The following is a 6,362-nucleotide window of genomic DNA, read 5'->3' as shown; positions in this document are numbered from 1 at the left end:
AGTTAATATGGAAGGAGTTAAGAAAAGGGATAAAGCTAGAAAACAGGATGATGATTTCCACCCAAAACTGGTTGAAATGGAAACATGTATCAAATTAGAAGAGAAAATGAATTAACTGTAGAAAACTTTTCAAAATGAATTAGAGGAAATTAAGAAGCACTTACGCATACACAAGGAAGAAAATGGAAAGTTAATAAAGGAATTAACAAAAAATGACACAACAATAGATAAGCTGTCAGTCGAGGTAGGTTCACGTAGAAGGAAAATCAGTTAAATGACAAGGACATTTGTGAACCATGAGAGTATTATGGAGTAGTTCAGAAATGATAGAGAGACAATTAGGCAAGCAAGCAGTCTGACAGACCAAAGCAGTGATACTGAAGAGAAGATAACCCAGGTGAACGAAGTAATGAGAAGTTGCAAATATGAAGTGGAAAGTACATATGCTTTAATAGTGAAAGTAAGGAAAGACAGAAAAAGAAGTTGAAGAAAAAAAAAAAAACATTAGAAAGGGAGTGAAAGAAATCATTAAAAAAACTGTAACTCCAAACTGGTCAAAGATCAACAGATATCAACAAATCTGTATTAATCACTGGTATAGATGATAAAGAAATAAGTAACAAATTTTCGAGAGACAAAAGTAAGATGGCAAATATCATGAACATAGTGAAGGAAGTATCAGAGGCAATCTGTGAAAAAGACATAGGGGAACACAAAAGGCTAGGGAAATATGAGAGAAATAAGTCAAGGCCCCTGAAAGTAACCTTCCAGAGTGTAAACACTGTGGAGGAAGTGCTAAAAAATGCAAACAGACTCATGGAAAAAGAGGAATTTAAAAAGGCATGGATTTAAAAAAAAAAGCCTAACTAAAGAGGAATTGGGAATACTAAAGGAGAAGAGGGACGAAGAAAAGACAAAGAACGAGGAATGAGCAGACGAAGAGAAGGTTGCATTTTTTAAACAAAGTAATTGGATTGCAGGTACGAAAGTGGTACATAACCAACGGGGAATAAAAAGAGGGAAGGTAGTAGACTCAAGCTATGGCAAGTATGGAAACAAGATGATTATGCTGATGTACTCAAATGTAGATGGAATGGTGTCTAAATTATTAGAGATGAAAGAATATACCAAAGAAAAGGAACCACATATTTTCTGCCTAGCTGAAACAAAATTAACCTCAAAGATATATAACAATACACTAAAATTAGAGGAATACGATATATGGAGAAGGGAAAGAAATTTAAGAATAGGGGGAGGAATTATAATCTTAACAAAGAAAAATCTACAAGTCAGAGAAATAGAACTAGATATACCCTCACAAGTAGAACTGATTGCATTAGAGATTAACACATCTGAAAGGAAAGTAACTGTGGCAAATTTGCACATGCCACCCAAAAACAAACACCTGGGAAAGAGGCAAATATGAAGACTTGGCGGAAAGTACAGTTCAGAGTTGAAGAACATTACTACATAGTATGGAAGAGGAATATAAAAGAATTATATTAACAGGAGATTTCAATACAAATATAAATTGGAATAATCTAGATGTAAGAAACCAAGAAAGCTGTTGGGATCAAAAGCTCCTGGATCTTGTGCAGGAATTTTTCCTAAAAGCATGTAAAGGAAAACACCAGGTGATCCATCAGTACTAGATCTTATATTTACTTGACAAGAAAATGATATTGACTGTATAATGTATCACCTTCCATACGGCAAAAGCGACCATGCAGTATTAAATTGCAACTTCAAGGTTGCATATGACATAGTTATCAGTAATGAGAGTTACAAAAAGAGTCTAAACTACAAAAAGGGCAACTACCATGACCTGAAGAAGTACTGCTTAGAAATAGATAGGGAAAAGGAGCTTAGAGGACAATATTTAATTGTTATATAAAGAAAATTCTGTGGTTTTTATGAAAGAGGAGTCCAAAATTACACAGCACAAAGAAGCAGAAAAGAAAAGAAAGAAATGGTTCAATACAGAATGTAAAAAATCTAAAGAAAAAAGAGACTTGTTGTGGAATAGATACTGAAGATACGATAATGAAAGGGCATATAACAACTAGAAACAGGCAAGAAAGGATTATACTTGGATAAGGAGGCAAGCCCAAAGACAGTTTGAGGAAGACGTTATAAATGAAAGTAGTGATCAACCTAAGCTATTTTACAGCTACATCCGAAACAAAACCAAAGTTAAAGATAAAATACAGTCCATTACAGACGAGGGGATCATCTATACACAAGAGTAAGATATATGTGAAGCACTAAATAAAAATTTCCAATCAGTTTTTACAGAAGAAAATAATTTTGAAGGAGATGGAATATGCATGCCCACACATATCACCATATATACAAATATCAGAAAAAAAAAGTACCGGAAGAGTTCAGTAAATTAGACAAAAGAAAAGCATTTGGACCTGACGAAATTCCAGGTTGGGTGCTACATGAATGTGCAGAAGGGTTAAGTTGACCAGTACATGTAATATTCAGGGAACCCTAAAGTCAAGGTAAACTACCTGATATTTGAAAAAAAGCAAACATTGCTCCCCTATTCAAGAAAAGAGAATGGACAGAATCCACTCAACTACTGACCAGAGTCACTGACCAGTAACACAAGATACTAGAGAAGCTGAAAAGAAAAGTTTGGGTAAACCATCTATAAATAGACAGAATGATAACAGAAAGGCAGTTCAGTGTTAGAAAGGGAAAATCATGTGTTACTAATCTATTAAGCTACTATGATAGAGTTACAGAAACATTACAGAAAAGAGAAAGATGGGTGGACAGTATCTATTTAGATTTCAAGAAAGCATTTGACAGAGTACCGCACCAAAGACTTTTATGGAATCTGTACCATCAAGGAAAAGTCCAAAGCAACCTGTACTGTTGGATGTATGATTTCTTCAGAAAAAGGGAAATGAGAACAGTACTAAGGGGAAATTACTCGTCATGGAGAAAAGTGACTAGCGGACTTCCACAGGGCTCAGTGCTGGCACCAGTTATGTTTTTAATGTATATAAATGACACAGACTGTAACAATGGAACTGGAAGCTATCTAAATTTGTTTGCTGATGATGCAAAAATTTATCTATCTATATCTATAGCCCGACGCCCTAATCCCGCAAAGGCTGGCCGCAGACAAAACGCCTCCAAGTCGCTCTGTCACCAGCCATTTTGACTACCCTCCCCCCAACTCACTCCCCCCTCCCTCGTATACCTCTCAACTCCATCCCTCCACCCCATCCTCGGTCTTCCCCTCCCTCTCCCTCCCTCCACCTCACTTACATACACCCTCTTAGTCAGTCTTTCATTCTCCATTCTCTCCACATGTCCAAACCTCCTCCACATGTCCATACCACCTCAGTGTATTTCTCCTAATCTTCTCAGCCACATCCACATACACCCCACAACGTTCTTTCACTTCTTCATTCGTCAACCTGTCCCTCCATGTCACTCCACATGCTCCTCTCAAGTAACTTATTTCCACTGCTCTCACTCTTGACTTGTTCCCCTCTTGCAATGTCCATGCCTCGCTTCCATACATCAGGGTAGGGATCACAATATTATCATGCAGTGACTTCTTAACTTCCATACACATCTCCCCATTTCTCATCACTGCTTTCAGTGAACCAACAACCTTCCTTCCCTGCTGTACCCTTTCAAGCACTTCATCCCCCAAAGATCCATCCTTACTCATCACACTACCCAAGTACATGAATGCACTCACATTCTCCATATCCTCATCACCCAACCTCACTGTGCATTCTTTGACTTCATTCCTCTCAAACACCATAACTTTACTCTTGTTTACATTAACTTTCAGATTCCTCTTCCTACACACTATCCCAAATTCATTCACCAAACCTTGCATCTCCCATTCATCTTCACTCAGCAATACTGTATCATCAGCAAACAGCAACACCGGAATCTTCCAAATCTCACCCTCATTTATCAGAGCCACCCCCACATCCACTGCCCTACCTTGCACCTCCTTGACAACAGCCATGGAGACATCACACAACTCTTTTTCAGTCCCACACTGAAATCAAAGAACTCATTCGGCTCACCATCCACTCCATCGCAGCCCTAGCTCCCTCGTACATACTCTTCACAGCACTCAACAATTTCCCTTCTACTCCATATATTCTTAATGCCTTCCACATACCTTGTCTATCTACTCTGTCATAAGCTTTCTTCAAGTCCATGAAGGCAGCATACACTTTCTTTCCCTTCTCTAGATACTTCTTCACCAAACATCTTGGAACAAATATCTGATCTACACACCCTTTTCCTTTCCTAAATCCCCCTTGTTTTTCTCCAACTAGCTCCTCTGTTATATGCCTAACCCTATCAATGAGTATTCTACCATATATTTTTCCAGTCACACTAAGAAGGCAAATACCCCCATGGTTACCACATACTTCTCTCTCCCCTTTTCCTTTGTATAAAGGAACAATTATACCTGATTTCCAGTCCTCCGGAACCCTTCCTTCTTCCCAAGCCAATCTACACAACTTCCATATCCACTCCACTACAATCTCACCCCCATACCTCAGCATTTCACCACGCACTTCATCAATTCCTGGGGCCTTTCCCATCTTGATCTTCTTCACTGCATCCACTACTTCCGCCCTACTGATCTCTTCCTGCTCCTCTCATCTCTTCTTCTCCCAGCCATTCCCGAACCACTTATATTTGCACTGCTCTCACTCTCAACATTCAACAAATCCCCAAAGTGCTCCTTCCATCTCCTCAACTTCTCTGTCTTCTCCACCAGCAATCTATTATTCCTATCTTTCACTCCCCTACTATTACCCCTTTCACACTGCCTTACTTTATTTACCTCCTTCCAAAACAATTTCTTACTCTCCCTCCATTTCACACTCAGATTCCTCCCAAACTCCTCATCCACTTTCTTCTTACTCTCCTTCACCAATCTCTTTATCTCCTTTCTCCTGCTCACATATATCTTTCTCTTCTCTGTCTTATCTTCTCCCCTACCTCTACTCGCTAGCCAGTCACTATATGCCTTCTTCTTTTGTCCTACAGCTCGTTTCACCTCATCATTCCACCATGCTGTCCCTTGCACACCCCTGATCTCCTCCTCACTCCACAAACCACCTCACACGCTGCGCCAATCTCTTCCATGAATATCTTACCTAAGTCTTCCACTCCTTCCATCTGCTCTAATTCATACCCTCCCAATCTTTCTTCCACTATGCTCTTATACTCTGCCATTTTCTCGCTATCTTGCAACTTCTCCACTCTTCTCACAGGAGCTGTTTCCTCCTGTCTTCCCCTTTGTCTCTTCAGTTATTTTCTTTGCAGCCTTACCTTGGCCATCACTAAGTGATGCAAAAATACAAAGGAAAATAACTAACGGAGATTCTTGCAGAGGGCTACAAGAAGAATTAAATAAGCTTCATGAAAGGAGCAATAAATGGCAAATGGAATTTAATGTGGACAAATGCCATGTAATTAAATTTGGTAGAAGTGAAAAAAGAAACAAATTTGGGATTATAAGTCAGGAAGTTCAACCCTACACATATCAGAATGGGAGAAGGACCTAGGAATGATTACCAGTAACAGATTATCTCCGGCTGACCACATCAGTGAGATGGTAGCCTACGTAACATGTATACACTGCTTGCTTATATGAGAACAGCATCTGCATATATAAATGATGACATGCTGAGAAAGATAATTACGTCATTCATCAGACCTACCCTGGAGTATGCATCAGCAATCCGGTATCCTCATCTCAAAACACACATAAAGTATATAAGACTGAAAAAGTACAAAGGGCAGCTACAAGATGGGTACCACGCTTAAGGGATCTAAGCTACGAAGAAAGACTAAAAAAACTGAATCTACCAACACTACATGAGAGAAGGAAAAGAGGAGACATGATTATGCTATATAAATGCATCTCAAGGAAAGTGAAAATAGACATAAATGAATATATAGCCTATGGGGAATATATAACCTATGGGGAAGCAGGAGAACACTGCAAGAAAATGCATAAAAAGAGAGGCGATAAAGACGTAAGGAAATTCATTTCCCCAAAATAGGGCAACTGATCAGTGGAATGCACAACCAAATAAAATAGTGTGTCAAAACTATTCATAAATTTGAGGATATGTATGATAAAAATGGTTTAACACACGGGACAGTACGAGCTTGACTCATTCCTGTAAAGATACAATAAGGTAAGAACAATTAGGTAAGAACGAACACACACACACACACACACACACACACACACACACACACACACACACACACACACACACACACACACACACACACACACACACACACACACACACATTCCTTCCATTTCTACAGAGAACGAAGACAAT

The sequence above is a fragment of the Coenobita brevimanus genome, chromosome 14, assembly GCF_032717465.1.
Source record: "Coenobita brevimanus isolate Jiangsu-jjx chromosome 14, ASM3271746v2, whole genome shotgun sequence".
NCBI classification, from domain to species: domain Eukaryota; kingdom Metazoa; phylum Arthropoda; class Malacostraca; order Decapoda; family Coenobitidae; genus Coenobita; species Coenobita brevimanus.
The sequence above is the reverse complement of the archived record's forward strand: the minus strand, read 5'-3'. Positions refer to the sequence as shown.